General features: G+C 37.4%; 1 pseudogene; it reads left to right on the top strand.

Moving 5' to 3' along the window:
• The first annotated feature begins 3,123 nt into the window (after positions 1-3,123).
• On the top strand, positions 3,124-3,806 carry LOC122726362 (annotated as a pseudogene).
• Positions 3,807-18,811: the final 15,005 nt, after the last annotated feature.

Below are 18,811 nucleotides of genomic sequence, written 5' to 3'. Positions count from 1 at the left end.
CTAGCACAAAAAGCTTGAAACAGTGACCCTGGTGCCCTAGGAGCAGACCTCAACTTAAAAGCAAAAGCTACAATATGAGTAAGAAACAAAAAAGAATTCTTACCATTGAGAGCTTCTGTGTCAACAGGGAAGAGCTAAAACTCAGATGAGGACAATAGTCTCAAACTGCCGACATGTAAAACCTCAAGAGGCAAAATGAATTGGTCTCAAGACCAAAAAGCCCTGCTGGAAGAGCTCAAAAAGGATTTTAAAAATCAATTGAGAGAGGTAGAAGAAAAAAATGAGGAGAGAAAAGAAACTGGTTCCTGGGATAAATGTCAATTTCTCAATCAATCCTTTACATTAAGCATTAATGAAATATAGACATATTGAGGTATCAGTGTCATATAAATGTCAATTATTGTCATTTTAAGACATTGACCAAACCAGACAAATCCCAACTAGTTAGTAACTCTAGCTAGTAAAGTTCTTAAGTGTAAGCACTCTCAAAACTTGAATAACTAGGAGAAGAGAGAGTGGAAATTTACTTCAAAGAAGGGAGAAGTTCTAACCTGCCTTCAATATTAGAGAATGCAAGTGAAAGTCAGTGAAGAATTTAGAAATGAAAGAACAGAAAAGGACGTGATTATTTATGTTTAAACTTCCTCTTGTCTCTAACTCAAATTGCCTAAACCCTAAATTTTTGATGATATACAAACTGAAGACAATTTCCCAGAACATCTTGCTGTTTCAATGCAAATGCTTAACTCTATGTAATTCTTACTGGATAACTTCTTCTGTAGGATCTATAAATGTTGGTTGGATTACATTGCCCATGATTTTTCACCAAGGGCCTCTACTTGAGTATTTCATTAACTATTTATTAATTCACGATTTGGATTATTTGTTGTTGCCAATTTTTATACCCTCTATTACTCAAATTATCTCACATGGAGTATTGTGAAGTTCTCAAAAATATCCAAAGCAAAGCTATTCCAAGTCACTGAGAGTTCATAGGATCATAGTTCTATAGCTAGAAGGGACTTTATCATCAAGTCCAGTGCTCTCATTATGTGGATGTGGAAACTAAGGCCCAGAGGATTCAAAAGATTTGCCCAAAGTCACATTGGACATAATTGACAAAAACAAAAATGTAAACTCAGGTCTAGTGATGCCAGAGCACCTGTTCTAAATGTAAGTAAATCTTCAGATGCTATATAAGCATTCAAGGTAACAAATTCATATGATTAGAGGACAGTTTTTATTTCACCGCCCAGAAAAAAGATCCATAAAAACAGCAAACACTTAAACTTTCCACAAGAGGCCATGCATCCTTCTGAGAAGGAAAGTGAACTCAGTGTTGCCAGGGAACTATGACAAGCCATCCCTTATAGTGTTCAAAAAAAGTTAAGACAAATATCTATTTATCTCATTTTTTAATTAAGTAGAGAAATTAAACACTAAAAAGGTGACAGCAATCTCAGAAAGGTTAAGAATGACTGTTTTATGGAAAATGTTATTTGGTGGCTCAATGGATAGAAAGTTGAAGCCAGAATCAAGAAAAATTTAGTTCAAATCCTGCCTCAGATATATATATTAGTTGTGTGACCCTGAGCAAGTCACCTAATCTCTCTCAACCTCAATATGTTAAAAGGGAATACTAATAATACATATGTTAATAGGTTGGTTGTGAGAACTGAGTTTAATTTCTATAAAGATCTTTGAAAACTTTAAAGAACTATACACATACTAGGTTATTAATATCACTACTATCACCATCATTTCTGCTGCCACTGCCTACACCACCACAACTACCACCACCACTACTACTACTACTAATACTACTACTACTACTACCACTACTACTAATAGTACTACTACTACCCCCTCACAATTCTGACATTCTTTTTAAGGGTTTTGTATCTACTTGCCTCATCACTAATGTACAAGGTTTCCCCCACCCCAGGAAAAAAGACAGAATTGTGCCTTTCATTCTTCTGACATCCAACAGGGCTCTGCTAGCATCATCTCCAGAATCCTAAAATGACTTCAAGTTACTCTAACTTACTGTCTAGCTACACAGTCTGTGCTTCCCTAACATTCATTTCCCCCATGCTTCTATAAAACAAGGTTCAACTTAGAAGAAATCCTCTAGAAAGCCTTAATGAGATTGCCCTTCAAATTGCCAGGAATCCTAGATTGAATATGCCCACAAATTACTTGTGCTGACTCTTAGATTCCATACAGTCACAGCATTTTCTACTCACACTCTCTCACAGTAAAGGCATACCATATTTTATCTTACTAGTATCCTTTTGTTCTTGCACAGACTCACCAACTGTTCCATGCTTCCAGAGTTATAAAACCAGTCAAGAACTGGTTTTATAACCACACCCACTACACTAATTACAAACATTAGGAGAACATACTGACCTTCATAGATCAGGGAATAATTAACAACTAAAGGCAACAATTTTTCTCTCCAGATTCTACAAGACTAGAGTACTATGCATAAATACAATAAAGAATCTCTTAAGAATTTACTAAAGTAGATTTGATAAAACATTCATTATTATCACTATGATTCTTAAATACTTCAATGCATCTATAATTTCATTTATGTGGTTATTCCCTCCAAAGTACAGCTCATAACCCATTTAAACTATTTCATACCTTTCTCATTCACTTTGAGAAAATAGATAAATATCTATAACACACACATACATATATATATATATATAATTACATTTATATCTTTATATACACATATATAAAATATATTTATGTATAATAGATATATGTATGTATAGATCGTATATAAATATATATACATATGTAAATAGACCATATGTATGTAAATTATATGTAATATCTATTTCTCAAAATATTTATTGTATTGTATATATGCCTATATTTAGACATAAAATATTAGATAGATATTTTAACTCATTCATTTGACCTAGATACCAGAATATTTTTACCCTTCTCTAACCAACCCAGTATAAATCATTTCTAAAGTGTAGAACTCAGAAACCACTTTTTTCAGTGGGCGGCCAGCGCTAGCGTATTTGCATGCTGTGCTCCTTTCCTACCCTGGCTTAGTTCCTCCACCACTGCCTCATCCCAGTCCCTCCCCACACCATCATGGGCTTTGGAAACCCTAAAACACCCGAGGGCCCGCAGCACCTCAACGACTTCTTGGCAGACAAGAGCTACAGTGAGGGGTAGGCGCTGTCCCAGGCCAACATCATGGTGTTTGAAGCTGTCTCTGGCCCGCAGCCCCCAGACTTGTACCATGCCCTCTGCTGTTATAACCACATTAAGTCCTATGAGAAGCAGAAAGCGAGCTTGCCAGGAATAAAGAAAGCTCTGGGTAAGTATGGGCCTGCTGATGTAGAAGATACCACAGGAAGTGGTGGAGCTGCAGACAGCAAAGATGATAATGACATTGATCCCTTTGGGTCTGATGATGATGAAGAAAGTGAAGAAGCAAAGAAGCTGAGAGAAGAACACTTTGCTCAGTATGAATCAAAGAAATAAAAAAAAAACCTGCAATTGTTGCCAAGTCTTCCCTCTTACTGGATGTAAAACCTTGGGATGATGAGACAGATATGGCAAAATTGGAGGAATGTGTCAAAAGCATTCAGGCAGATGGCTTGGTCTGGGGATCTTCTAAACTACTTCAAGTGGAATATGGCATCAAGAAGCTTCAAATACAGTTTATAGTGAAAGATTATAAGTTTGGGACAGATATGCTAGAGGAACAGATAACTGCCTTTGAAGATTATATATAATCCATGGGTGTTGCTACCTTCAATAAGATCTAAATCCTACTCAAAATTACATTTGAATAAAAACACGTGCACGCAAAAAAAGAACTCAGAAAACCTTTCACCTATGGGTTTTCAGCAAACTATCCTAAGTGCTAGGTACTTTATTGGATAGAATATTCTCCAAATCATAGGTCAAGTGACCTAGTTTATGTTTTTATTTTTTCTAGTCCAAATATACATATAGTTAAGGGACAAAGGCATCTGATAAAATAACATCATAATAAAAGTAAAAGAACATGCCCCAATAAAGCTTGAACTCACTCTCCCACAAATATACATATTCTCAATGGGAAGAGTGGCTCTTTAAAATGATCACAAGTCATATATGTGGTATATACATATAACCAGATCACTTGAGTGAAGGACATACTTGCAAAGAATTCAGGTTAACATGGCATACACGTGAAAGGGCAAGTCATGTTTTCTATGCTGCATAACTGCTACTTTCTGATGAAGTCATTGCTCTGATCTCTCCTGGACAGCTCCATCTCTAAGCATTGATCTTTAGGGCTCCTTGAAAGTCACTGTGTTTCAGGAACTCCCTGAGAAGCATCTCTGTTGTTCTCCATAAGGCAATTTAGCCAACATTCTATCTTCAAGGTCACTTGAAAATCACTGTGGAACATCTGCTAAGAATGCTATCATTAGAATATCTAAGCCCTGGAGTCAAGATGTAAGATGAGAGGCAATATAGTTGAACTCTCCCCTCTGAACGACTTTAAAATAATTCCTCAAATCAAATTTCAGAGCATCAGAGCCAAGAAAAGATTAGGGTGAGACAATTTTCTCACCTTAGAAAACTTAGGAGGTTGGCAGGAGACATCAGGATAGAAGCATGTCTAGAGCCCAAGCCCATGCAGCAGCAACAGCAGCTGTGGAAACTCTCAGCCCAGAGATTATAAAGGGATGGGATAACTGGTCAGGAAGAGATTAAACATGACCCTTTGCTGTCACTGAGGGAAACTGGCACTGATTGGCAGCTTTCTTGCCCATATTCAATTCTGGGTTTCAGTTCCAGGGCACAGAGGAATACCACAGGTAGATCACAAGAGATCAAGGGCCCTGGTCACATCAAAGCAAAGATAGAGCTAGTGTTTATGGCTATAGGGGAGTGAAACTGAAGCATAATTTTCTCACTTTCTTCATTTTTCTTGCTTCTTAAAATATAGCTAATACTTCTTCCCCCCATTGTTCCCTCTCCAAGCCCCAGGCTGCCCAGAACCCATCTATGTTGGCCTTACCATCTGTACTGCTTCTTCTTCCTAAGGTGTCCTGACCATATCTTATTCTTTGCCTCTATATCCTCCAAACTGCTGGAGCAAAATTCACACACACACACACACACACACTTTGCCCCTCTCCACATCCTGTACTGCCTAGAACCTATCCATTTTGGCCTTATCATGTCCTTTGCTGTTGCCTCCTACTAACGTATTTCAAGCTTTATTACCTGCCCTAACTAGACATCTATTGCTGTTAAATCACCACTTCAAGTAAACTAATAACCCCTAGTTCTTGCCTTCTGAAATACTGAAATACCACTGGACTTCTAGGCCTTTCAATCCACACCTTCAGCTATACTTTTTTATGTATTGTCCTCCCAAGTTATAGTGAGAATTCCTTGAAAACATGTTACTGTCTCATTTTTAGTTGTATTCCTAGGACCTAGTACAGTGCTTGGTGGCAAGAAAGCACTTCCATTATCTTTGATAGATATACCAGAAGTATCATTTCACTAGTATAGGATCTTCCTTATAAATGAGGAAACTATTTAGGCAAGACAAGTCCTTCTCTGAAACTTAGAAAACTTATAGTCTTAGAGTTACTCAAAGGATTGGGAGGCTAAGTACCTCCTCAAAGGGTGACACCAATGTTGGTTTTCTATCTATGATGTCTCTCTTCCTTTCTCCCTCTCTCCCTCTTTCCCTATATCCTTTCCTCATTCTTTCTCTCTCATTACCTAGTTCTCTCTCCCCCTTGCTCTCTTAGTCATTTTCTCACTCTCACTGCCTTCCTCCTTCCTCCCTATCTTTTTATAAACATCAAATGAAATACTATTTACAAAGCATTTAGCATAATGCCTGGTATACAGTAAGCACTTAATAAATGTGCATTGGATATTATCTTAGAGGGAAGGTACTAAGATGAAGAAGAATGGGGAAAAGCATCATGTAGATAGCAGGTGGAATTTTAACTTATATTTGAAGGATGCAAGCATATAGAGAATAGTAGGCTTCAGGGAAAGCCAGAGAAAATGACAAGAGTCCAGACATGGACTGTTCTGTGCAAAGAACAGCAAAGAGACAAGTGTCACTGGATCTCAAAGTAAATGGACGGGAGGTATAAGACTAGAACGATAGGAAAGGACAAGATTTTTAAGGAATTTGAATGTCATACAAAGAAAATTGTATTTAATACTATAAGTAATAAGGAGCCACAGGAGTTTAATGGATAGGGAGGTGACATGGTAAGGTGATATAGTCATACCTGTGTATAAGAAAAATTAATTTGATAGCTGAATGAAGGATAGAATGAAGTGAAGAGAGACTTGAAGTAGGGAGACCAACCAGCAGGCTAATTCAGTAGCCCAAGCATGAGGTGATAAGGAATTGCACCATGGTGATACCAGTGTTAGAGTAGAGAAAGAACCATATATAAAAGATGGTATGAAGGAAGAAGAGATATAGGATGACAGCTAGTGGAGATAGAGAGATGAAATGAAGAGATTTTGGGGACAGAGGAGACATAAGCATGTTTGTAGGCAATAGGGAAGCATTCAGTAGACAGTGATACTGAGATTAATAAGAGTTAGAAGGATTGAAGAATCACTCTGCTAGAGAAGATAGGATATGATGGAACCACTTATGCATGTATAGGTTTTCCTTAGCAATGAGAATGACCACTTATTTGTGTAAAACAGGGACAAAGAAGGAGAGAGTAGTGTCACAAAGAAGAGAAGAGTAACTAGAAGAGATAACTTGAAGAGTAACTAGAGAGAAGGAACTAGAAAAATAGGATCAATGGTGCCAACTGCAATAGATCAGGTTTGGGGCAAGGTTGTTATATTTGAAAAGAAAGAGATCATTGGTAAGTTCAGCAAAAGTAGTTCCTATTGAATGGTGAAATTGAAAAACAAATGGAAAAGGATTTGGGAGAGAATGAGAATTAAGTCTGAGCACAGTTTGTAAGTAGTTAAGCAGAAGAATGAAAGATAAATATAAACCTATATCTAGGAGGAGTCACAGTATCAAGTAGGTTTTTGGTTTTTGTTTTGGAGGATGGAGGAGACATTATAATGTGTCCAGGGAACAGAGAAAGTTCCAGTAGATAGGGAGAGATTAGAGACTAGAGAGAAAATGATGCAGCAATATGCTGGAAAAGAGAGGAGAACATGGAGTCAAAGGTCAGAGAAGAAGCATTGAATGTAACAGCAGTATTGTTTGTTTTAAGATCAACTTTGAGTGAATAAGTCATTTTGACTAGCATAAATATTCAAATTAACTACAAAGGACCTATGAAGGAAAATGCTATCTACATCCAGAGAAAGAATTGATAATAGATAAATAGAATGATATAGATATAGGTATAAATTACGTGTGAGTATATATATATATATATATATATATATATATATATATACACACACACACAGAGACATATATATAGAGACATACATACACATGCATTTGTGTCTAATGGTAGCCATCTGTAGGGTGGGAGCCCAGACCTGGAGGGAGAAAAAAGTAAGTTACATGATAACTTTTTTATATATTTAAAAGGAAAAGCAAATGGTACATAATAGATTTGCAGTTTCATATACAATCATCTTTTCTTTCTATTCTTCCCTTATGGAAAAGATTGTTGTATTTATTAGTTAAAAATAAAATATATTTTTTAAAAAGTATTGACCTTTGCAAGGAAAAGATGATAATAGAAGTATTAGCCTTGACAAAGAAAAGAGCCACCATTTTATAGCAGATTATCATGAAGTAGGGGGTGGTTAGGAATGATGTAAGAGGGATGGGGAGATGAGGAGAAGAAGATGGATCTTATAGCAGGTGGCCTCAATTTTTTTCAGAGTGCTCAGTTGAATGGATAGAAAAATAGTTCAGTGGGAGGCCTAAGGAATGATACAAATGTTTGGAATGGCTGTTATAATAAGTGAGATATTTAATTGATAAGTGAGGTGTAAAAGTATTGCCTTGATGCATTGAGATTGAGTTAAGATTAGAGAAATTAAACTTGTAGTACACCCAATCAAAAGTTTAGATCCTTCCGACATTTTGTGTCAGCAGCATGTAAATAGGAGCAAAAGAGAAATATGATAAGAGTAATCCAGGGCAGGTGTTTAGTAAAGTATATTTGGTGATAGGATAAGGGGACAAGATACTCAAGAGTAAGATAGTACAGAATCTAACTGGCTCACCCAGGGGTTGAAATTGAAAAGGGAGGACATTGCAAGGGGATGTAATGAGAGAATGGATGAGATGGGAATAAATCTATAGATTTAAAGCAAGAAGAAATTTCAGATACTAAATAGATTTCAGTGGGGTTGGGATGTACCCTAGAGATCATCTTGTCATAACATTTCATTTTATGGACAAGAAAATGGAGGCCTAATGTCAGGACCAAGGTCACACAGCTGGTTAGTGGAAAATTTGGAACTAGACTCCGAGTCTCTTGACTCCTAATCCAATAAGCTTTCCACTGTGTCAATGTACGTGCTAATTAACTCCAAATGTAAATAAGTTTATCAGACTTTACATCTGTTACAATCCAAGTTGTCTATTTTTAAAGGAAATTTAATCATTTCTACTTTCATGAAGAGAGATGGGTGAGATTGATTTCCAACTGGTAGGTAAACCTAGCATTTTTCAATAACTCCCCCTCACTTGTGTCAGGTTTTCAGATTGGGATAAGTCCGGACAAGACATGTTTTCTCAGTTTCTAACAAGCAGTTCCTAACTTCACAGTTGCTCATTCTCTTGCTTTCCTACTGGAGGGTCTTATATCCCAGCACAGATTTCACTCAACTACAACCTACTTGGCTGCACATCCTCTTATAAGGATTTTTAAAATAAAGTTGTTTGAACACCCTTTGGTTTTGCATCACATTTGTTTCTGAATACATGTCTCCAAATCTACCCAAGTTAGGGAAAATTCCTTTGTAATACACACAGACGTTTCACATGCACATACATATGTATAAGCATATACATATCAAAAGGATAATCATTTAAGAAAACTGGCAATTCAACTATATCTAATAGGCAATATTCCACAACTTTTAAAGTTCCATAAATATGAAGTTGCATCTCTTTCTGGAATGGTTCTAATTTTTTCCTTTGAAAAAATGAATTTAATTGATATATTTTGTTTTTATGTTGCTTATATATTCTAACATATGCCCTTTCCTTCCTCTCTCAAAGGTATCCCTTATAATAAAGGAAGAGGGGATGGGAAAAAACCATTCAGCAAAACTAATAAGTACACTGAAAACGATTGGCACATATGTTGTTGTACACTCATAGAAACCGACCTTAGCAAAGAAGGTGGGTAAGTACCTTCTCACATCTCATCTTTGGGAACCAACTTGGTAATCATAATAACAATAATTCTGGATAGATTTTATAGAAGACCTCTAAAATCAGTCAAAATAATTCTCTATCAAATATACACAGATTTTATTTTTAAGAAGAAAAAAAAGTTAGAGGCAGCTAAGTTGCACAGTAGATAGAGCACCAGCCCTAGAGTCAGGAGAACCTGAGTTCAAATGTGACCTCAGGCACTTGACACTTATTAGCTGTGTGACCCTGAGCAGGTCACTTAACCCCAATTGCCTCACCAGAAAAAAGTTCGAACTTATTTTAATAAAAATTAAGCATCTCTATATCCATGGGATAAGTACCTGAACTGATGTATTGTGCCTCTAAACCAAGTCCCTATAGTACCATAAAAACTCTGTTGATGTACTCAGGATACCATGAAAGTCACAAGCTCCAGAACTGGAAAATCCCTCATTGTGAAAATTGCTTATATAAGTCAAGTCAAGTTCATTGCTTCTATAAGTAAGTCAAGAAAAGTTAACAAACATTTGTTAAATGCCTTCTATATACGAGGCACTATAAGTGCTCAATATAAGGAAAAAATAAACAAGTTTAAGTCTATTCCTACAAAGAATTTCTGCAATTTCAATAGGACATTCTATGGAAGCACCAACCCAATGTAAGTGAAAGATGGAGTCATGGAAAAGGGAAGGGGAGGACGATTCTCAGAAGTGTTAGGCAATAAATATAGGATGCTGAAAGCACAAAGTCTGCAAGGAGGGAAGAGAGAGATGGTAAATTATATAATCTTAGAGAGTCACTTGAACAATTAAGTGACTTGTTCAGTTTGACATGGACTAATGTCAAAGGCAAGAAGTGAAATCCAAAGCCAGCTATCTATCTACCATACTAGACTGCCTCTTCTCCCCGATTTAATGTTAAGAAACTGAGGTATTTTCGAATACAAGGGATTTGTCCACAAGCTGGACAGCCACATGATAGGGTAAAAAGAGCACTGGAAAGAATAAAAGAACCTGGAATCCTGCTTCTCACATTTAAGGCAGGTAGGTGACATAGTGGAGAAGAACATTGGATAATAGAGCCGACTTTGAATCTTGCATCAGACACTTACTAGCTGTGTGAGACTCTGAGCAAGGAAAACGTTATGACTAGAACCCCACTAGAACCTATGCAGGCTCTGAGATTTCTTCTTGCTCTAAATCTATGTATGGATTCCCATCCAACCCCCTCCCTCATTGCATCCCGTTGCAATGTCCTCCCTTCTCAATCTCAACCCCTGTGTGAACCAGTTAGTCTCTATACTCTTTCTGTTACTCAAGTCTCTTGCCCCCTTATCCTATCACCAAATGCACTTTACTGGACACCAGCTTTGTACTACTACAGACATATTCCTGTTTCACTTATTTAACCTCTCTCTGCCTTGGTTCCCTAAACTATAAAATGGGAGTCAGAATAACACCTACCTCACAAGGTTTTGTGAGGAACAAATGAGATAATCAGTGTAAAACACTTTGCAAAATTAAGGTGCCATAGAAATTAATATTGTTATTACTGAAAGATCCTAGGTAAGTAAATTAATCTTATTGGATCTCAATTTTCTCATCTATAAAATGAGGGTTGTTGCACAGATGGTCTCTGAGGTCCCTTCTAGTTCTAGATTTATGATCCTAAGTGTCAGAATCCCTAGCAGAAATTTACCCATTTTATATTTTTCCCCAAACAGCTGTTTTTAGAACACACTATGGAGCTTTCCTGCCTATAAAATGTTTTGATTCTTCTACACTCTTAGGAACAAATGAATTTTTAATGACACTTCAGAAAATAGTTTTCTTGTGTGAGGACAAATAATATCTTGCTGAGAAAGTTATGCACTTAAATTGAAGTTGTAATAGCTATTCCAAGGTGGTACATTGTGCTGCAAATCTTAGAAGAGTCAGTGGTGTAGATTCCCAGTTTCTTCGATATAATCATGAGTGGCACAGAAATTATGTGGGTGGCTAATTCTCAAGCTCTCCTGATTCTGCCATCTTGGCTTGCCATTTAGTGGAGTGATTAACATACTTTAATCATGTCTTTTCCAAGAAAGTATTGGTGATACAACAGGAAAAATCAGCCACCTGCAGACTGAACACTAGTAAGCTTGATGTTTCTTGGTGGTTAGATTAGGGAATTATATGCATTATTCCTTTTATTTTACTTAGCCCACATTTTTATTCCTGACATGAAAAGCAATTGCCAAGAATTGAGAATCATGGAAATTTAAACTCAAGAGGTCATCTAGTTCAGTCCATACCTAAGTGAGAATTGCTTCTATTACATTAACTCATTCACACATCTAGCAACATGAGCTCCTACTATGGACCTGTAATGATTGGAATGACGCCCCCTGCTGGAGACTTACTGTAGAAGAGTTCCGCCCATGAAGCGAAGGTCTTTGAGGGCAAGACCAGCAGTCTTTTCTTTGGCATCAGGAAGTGACGTGGTTTCTTGAGGAAGAAAAGGGGGGAATGTGGTAAAAAGTTTTAACAGTCGGTTAGATAATGGAGAGACGCCAGTTTTTTTTAGGACCACCCTTTTGGGGAGGAGACCAACAGCATGAGCTACACACACCAGTCCGCCTGCGACACACGCCAGATTGCCTGCTGAGCACTCAACTTCCGGGGTGCAAGCTTAAAAGGCAAGGAGAGAACGGAAGTGGGGCCTTTTTTCCTGCTCCGCTGGTCTCCTGGCTGCGCTGCACAGACAGACGCGGACTGGAGTTTGACTCGGCCTGGCTCTCGGTTAACAGCACGCATTTGACTCGGTCTCTCGCCCCAAAGGTGGTCTTCCACTTTTGGTGAGTTTTATACGGAATATAGACTAAGCCTAGACTTAAGACGATTTGTATTGTATTTCTACTTTCCTATCCTTCTAATCAACATCACCTTATGACTACCATACAATAAAAGCTCTATCTAGAAAACCAGAGGCTTCTTCCATTTACTAGTCTGGGAGATAAATTAAGGGAAAGGTGAAGTAGGGGAGATTTATGATCTAATATCCAATTTCACTCTCACAGACCAGACATGTTGATAGTTGCCAGGGATGGCAAGACAAAAAAACAAAAAGCCAAGCAAAACAAACCACTTGCCCTCAAAATGTTTACATTCTAATTTTCTCAACAAGTGGAAATTCAACTTTCATTTTAAAATCTCAAATGAGAAAGAACCTGCTACCTCTTATGTCTAAATCGATGTAAGATGATTTTTTCTTTTAATATTTGCCTTTCTACTTCTGTCCTCTGAAACTAACCATAGATAGTTTAATTTCTCTTCCGTGTAACATCAAATTATTGTTTTTCAGTCCCATTCAACTCTGTTATCCTATTGGTGATTTTTTTAGCAGAGATACAGAATACTTTGCCATTTCCTTTTCCAGCTCCAGATAATGTTACAGATAAGGAAACTATGGCAAACAGGATTAAGTGACTTGCCCAGGGTCCCACAGCTAGTAAGTGTCTGAGACCAGATTTGAACTGAGGAAGATGAGTCTTCCTGACTTTAGGTCCAGAGCTCTAACCACCATGCCACATAGGTGCACTAACAGTCCTTCAATACTTGAAGATACTCATCATGATTTCTCTAAGTCTTATTTTCTCTTGGCAAATCATTAAATCCTTCATTTTATTCTTATATGACATGATCTCAAGGACCTACATAATCCTGGTCTTTCCTGTTATGCACCACTCAGAACTCTACACAATACTCTAGATATATTCTGTCCATAGTTGAGTACAATAGACAGAGCTATCATGCCCTTGAATAGGATACCTCTCAACACACGTTGCAGTGCTCTATGGAGATAACCTTTATTTTAAAAAATATATAAGTACCACTATATCCTTCACCCCCTGCCCCACCCTCAGAAGACCATACCTTATAACAAAGAATTAAAAAGAGGAAAAAAATCAGTTCAGTAGAACTATCCTACATATCAGCTAAGTCCAATATTGTGTGCAGTATATTCCACACCCACAATCCCCCACCTATGCAAAGTAAGAAGAAAGTTCTATTTTCATATGTATTCTTCAGGTTAACCCTCATAATTTTATAGCATTGAGCTTTGAATTTTTTGTTGTTGATGCTCTTTCCTGTTGTATTGTTTTAGTCATACACATATTTATCTGATTCTACTAATTTCACCTTGTTTCAGTTTAATATATCTCCCTGGGCTTCTGTGTATTCTTCATCCTCATAGTTGTTTATAGCACAGTAAGTGGCAGCATGATATAGTGCATACTGACCTTGGAGCAAGGAAAACCTGGTTTCATATCTTACCCATGACATACAGTGTTAGTCATTATAATATTCTAGTGCTCATTGCAACCCTCTGCAACTGCAGAGAAGGCATGTATTGGTGAAGAGATTTTCCTTGCTCAGGAGTTTCCTATATCAAATAAATTTCCTTGTCCATCCTTAGAGTACAGTAACATTCTATCACACTCATGTACCACAATTTGTTTAGTGATTCCCCAAATGAAGACATCTACTCTGTTTCCAATTCTTTCCTAATACATAAAAGGACTATTATAACTAATTTGGTGTATAGAGGACTTCTCTGTCTTTTGCTTCCTTGCTGTGTAGGTGTAGTAGTGAGATTTCTGGATGAGAGGGTATGGACATTTTAGTTAAGCAGCATAAATCCAAATTGCTTTCCAGAATGGCTGGACCAACTCATAGCTTCAACAACAGGTGTTAGTATGCCTATCTTTCAACAACCCTTCCAACATTCGTTACTTCCATCTTGTATTGTCTTTATCAGCTTACTATAAGGGGGGGGGGACTAGGCTGTGCAGTGGATAGAGTGCTGGGCCTGAAGTCAGAAAGACTCATCTTCCTGAGTTCAAATATGACTTAGACACTAGCTGTGTGTAAGTCATTTAACCCTCTTTGCCTCAGTTCCTCATCTGTAAAATAAGCTGCATAAGGAAATGACAAACAACTCTAGTAACTCTGACAAGAAAACCCCAAAATGGGATCATGAAGAGTTAGACACAAGTGAACAACAAAATACTATATGCAGAGTAACAGAATGCTAAGCACTCGACTAACTGCTAATGCTCTTTCAAATATGCCTGTGGTTCACAAAGATGTCACTGCAATTTAACCCATGTACATTGGTTCATGGTTAGTACCATGCCTAGAATCATCAATCATGATTTCTTACAAAAGAAGTCCTTATATCCCATCAGAATAGGCAGCCTTATCCTTTGTCTTAAACATCTGCTGATGATAATCAATAGGACACTGAATATGGAACAGCTTTTCTAACCCTTGAGGCATCACTCTTGGCAAGGTCAATGTTTCAGAACATGACTAGGAACAATCACTTGTTTTGGTTATGCAGCATCTGGCTTTAAGTTTTCAGGGCTTTCTTTCATCAATACTATACCCTCTTTGGTATCTACGCTGAGGCAGTCACACCTGCATAGCTTTTAGCTGGGAAAAGTCTAGAAATGTTTTAAAAATTAAAAATTAAGGAAGAATCCAAAAGATAAACATGTTTGAAGATGTTATTTCATCTGTAGAATAAGTAGTTAGCAATAATAATTATACATTTACTGGGAACAACACTGCAGAGGAAAACTGTGCTCCACATAGTTTATACTTGTGATTTAAAAGACCAACTCCTTGACAAGATGCAGCCAGAAAACAGTATTGATAGACAACTGGTCCACTATGAAACTGAAGACTATGTTGGTTTAATTTCTCTGTAGCATTAGTTTCTTCCCATCTCCATACTCTGCCTCCTAGGCCATACTACCTCCATCCTCTTCTAAGCCTCATTATGTGCTATCTTGTCCCTTTGGAATGTAAGTACCTTGTAGGTACAGTGGATCTAGGCCTGGACTTGGAATCAGGAAGACTCATCTTCCTGAGTTCAAATATGGCCTCAGAGACTCTTAGTAGCTGTGTGACCCTGGGCAAGTCACTTAACCCTGTTTGCCTCAGTTCCTCATCTGTAAAATGATCTGCAGAAGGAAATAAAAAAACACTACATTATCTTGGCCAAGAAAACCCCAAAATAGGGTCATGAAGATTTGGACATGATTGAATCAACTGACCAATGAAAAAAACCTTGAGGACTCTCTAGGTTGCTTGTACCCAAGTGTTATGCACAAGACCTGGTACACAGAAAGCACTTAGAGAAAGCTTTGTTAATCAGCCAAGCTACTTAGTTATTATTAAATGGGTTGCTGAGACATGGGGTGGGGGAAGACATTATTATACTGCATTTTAACATTTCTCTCTTCTTCTAGAAAATATATAAATTTACCAGAAAAAAGGGTCTCTTGTGACCCTAGCAAGCTGTCAAAAGTAGGTGGAGGGGCAGCTAGGTGGTGCAGTGGATAGCGCACCAGCCCTGGAGTCAGGAGGCCCTGAGTTCAAATCTGGCCTCAGACACTTAACACTTACTAGCTGTGTGACCTTGGGCAAGTCACTTAACCCCAATTGCCTCACCAAAAAAAAAAAAAAAAAAGTAGGTGAAGGAAAAAATTGTTTAATTGTTTCCATCATGTCTGAATCCATGTGACCCTATTTTAGGGTGTTCTTGGCAAAGATACTGGAGTGGTTTACAATGTCCTTCTCCAAGTCATTTTACATATGAGAAACTGAGGCAAACAGAGTTAAGTGAATTGGCTCAGGGTCATACAGCTAATAAGTGTCTGAGGCCACATTTGAACTCATGTAAATGACATTTTTTGGTTCTGTGGTAAAAATTATTTGTGGTAAAGATTAATATTGAAAGTTTTAGCTGAATCATTTGGAAGGGGTAACACCTGGCCCACCCTGAGATTAGGTATGCTACTGAGAAGGCCTTCCCCTTTTGGGGGAGGAAAAAATGGACCGCAACCAGAAGGGAGGGAACTTCCAGGAGGCGGGGCATATTCAAGAGTTCATGCTCTGTCAGTCTGGAAATCAGTCTGGTGGTGTTCTGGTGGAGGTGCGTGTTTTGCTCCATTTGGGCGACTGTGTTTCTTATGAACAATGGTAAACTGACTGCGGATGGTGAGTTTAATCCTAAATTCCTTTGAACTAGCTTAATTGGGAACACTCTGGGATTGCATGAACTAAGCTTAGAGTTAAGACAATCTATTTATATTTCTACTTCCTTATTTCCTTAATTGGTTTCACCTTTGTGGTTTAATTAATTCCCAAGTAATAAAACCTGATCCTTTATGAACTAAAGCTCAGAGGCTCCTTTTCTTATTGGCCTGGGAGGAATATATAAAAAGGAAAGTTCAAGGGGGAGATTAAACCTAAAAGAGTCCCTCATATTTCCGGGACCACAATATTAAGACAAATCACCCTAATACGCTCCATACATCAAATTTTGGTCCTCACAGTTCCAAGCCCAGTGCTCAACCCATCACACCACCCAAATGCCCTTTTATCTCTTATAGTTTTACTGTTTATTTAAGGCACTGAGAAGTACAGTAAATTGTATTAGGCAACACAGACAGTGTATGTCGGAAATAGACTTAAATTTATGTTTTCTTTACTTTGACGTACAGCTCTCCATCCATTATACATTACTTTTGGTTTTATTTTACTGTTTTGTTTTGTTTTTAAACACAATAATACTATTCAAGTATTAGGGGTTTTTATCCTCGATTTTTAAAATTTACCTTATTTCTGATCCCTTCAGAGCTAGATGTTTGGTCCCTTTTCAGAGCCCCCTACAAAATAAAAAGAATGGATATGTGTTTTTGTATGACAGACAGATAGAATCACATTTGTAATACATATGCACACATTTATGTACATGTGCTTACATATGTAAATCATACATACATGTATGGAGATATATATAGATAGATCTATATATATGTGTATATATAATTTCCCTTCTTATTGCATAAATATGTGTATCTCTCTGTGTACATATACTCATGTATGCATGCATGCATGCATTATTACATGTGTATGCATTGTGTCTACAATCAGCATGTATGTATTGTACATAAGTGTAGTTGTTCACATAAATATATTTACATGTGTGCATGTATACATATAAGCAAAGTGCATGTATGCATATTCACAAAAGGGTTATTTGTAGGCTCACTGAGAACTTAGAATGATCAAAGCAGACTGTAGCCATCAGGAGACTTGCCTCAATATGCTGTTTCATGCAAGAGCCAGGTCTTTGTTCAAAGGCAGCTGTATTAGCATAAGCATCAATTTTTTAGGATCTGAAGCTTCTAGGGTGCTGTTTTGAAGATGTCTGGAAGGTGTCAGTGAAGGAAGGCACACTTTTCAGGAACCGTGCACCTTGTGCACTCAGTGACAGGGCCTTTCAGAAGTCAAGTATATTGTCAGCAAAAGCTTCAATTCTGCCTTATATAGCAAGGACCTTTCCCCTGAGAAGACCTGCCATCTTAGGGCTTGCAAATGGAAACAATTAGCCTGCTTTTAAGATGGCAAATTAACTCAATTTGCAGAAACTGATTTATTCACACATTTGTTATACAACTTCCTTTTTCCTTTGATGTCTTGCGTATCCAAAGCATACATTTTAGATTTCACAACTGGGTATTTTTTTCTTTCATCTGCCTTTTTCTTTCTTTCATGTTTTGCTCTTATCTAAGTTAGAACTTAGGGAGAATTATGACAGGAGAAAGGAACAAGTTGTAAACTTCTTAAGAGAGTGTGGTGCAATGGAAAGAGCACTAGATTAATCAGGAAAGACCTAAATTCAAATACTGCCACTGATACTCATTAACCATCTGATGAAGACTAGGTACCTATGTTGTCTCTTCCTCAAGGGAATATGAATATTAATGAGGGTTCAGATTTATTGCATATTGCAAATTAAGAAAAAATGATTATTTTCTTATATTAATAATCAATTTTATATACAGGACCAAAGATCCCCTTCTTGCTTTCTCATTCAAAGCCCACTCTCTCAAGGACATTTCTGACCTTGCTTGAAAAGTCAGCATACCCAGACCATCTTATGTTGGTGGAATTGTTACTGTAACCCCACCACTATTCAACTCAAGTAGGATTGGGTTGGGAATAGATTCTTTTCTATAAATTGCTAGAGGGGAGGGCTAATAATCTAGAAGGGCTAATAATCTAGGAGTGCTGATCTAAGACATATTCCCCCAACCCCTCATGAGAAAAAGCCCACCTCTCATTACAATATTGATTCTGTCATTAATTGTTAACCAATCAGAATTGGTTTTCATCATCAAGGACACCGTCTTTTCCAATGTTCTGGGGGGAACAGGGAGGATTGGTTACTGTGAGAGACCAATAAACATCAATGTATTGATTATATGCTAGTCTAATTAATTGATTATTAATTACCCAGAAATTCTGTCTTTCAGAAATTTTCATTTGTCACAAAAAATACAATTATTCAATTATAGGACTGTAGGATACTTTG

This window comes from Dromiciops gliroides, chromosome 4 (genome assembly GCF_019393635.1).
Source record: "Dromiciops gliroides isolate mDroGli1 chromosome 4, mDroGli1.pri, whole genome shotgun sequence".
Classification (NCBI taxonomy): Eukaryota; Metazoa; Chordata; class Mammalia; order Microbiotheria; family Microbiotheriidae; genus Dromiciops; species Dromiciops gliroides.
Note: the sequence above shows the minus strand (reverse complement) of the source record. Positions and strands in the feature narration are given on the sequence as shown.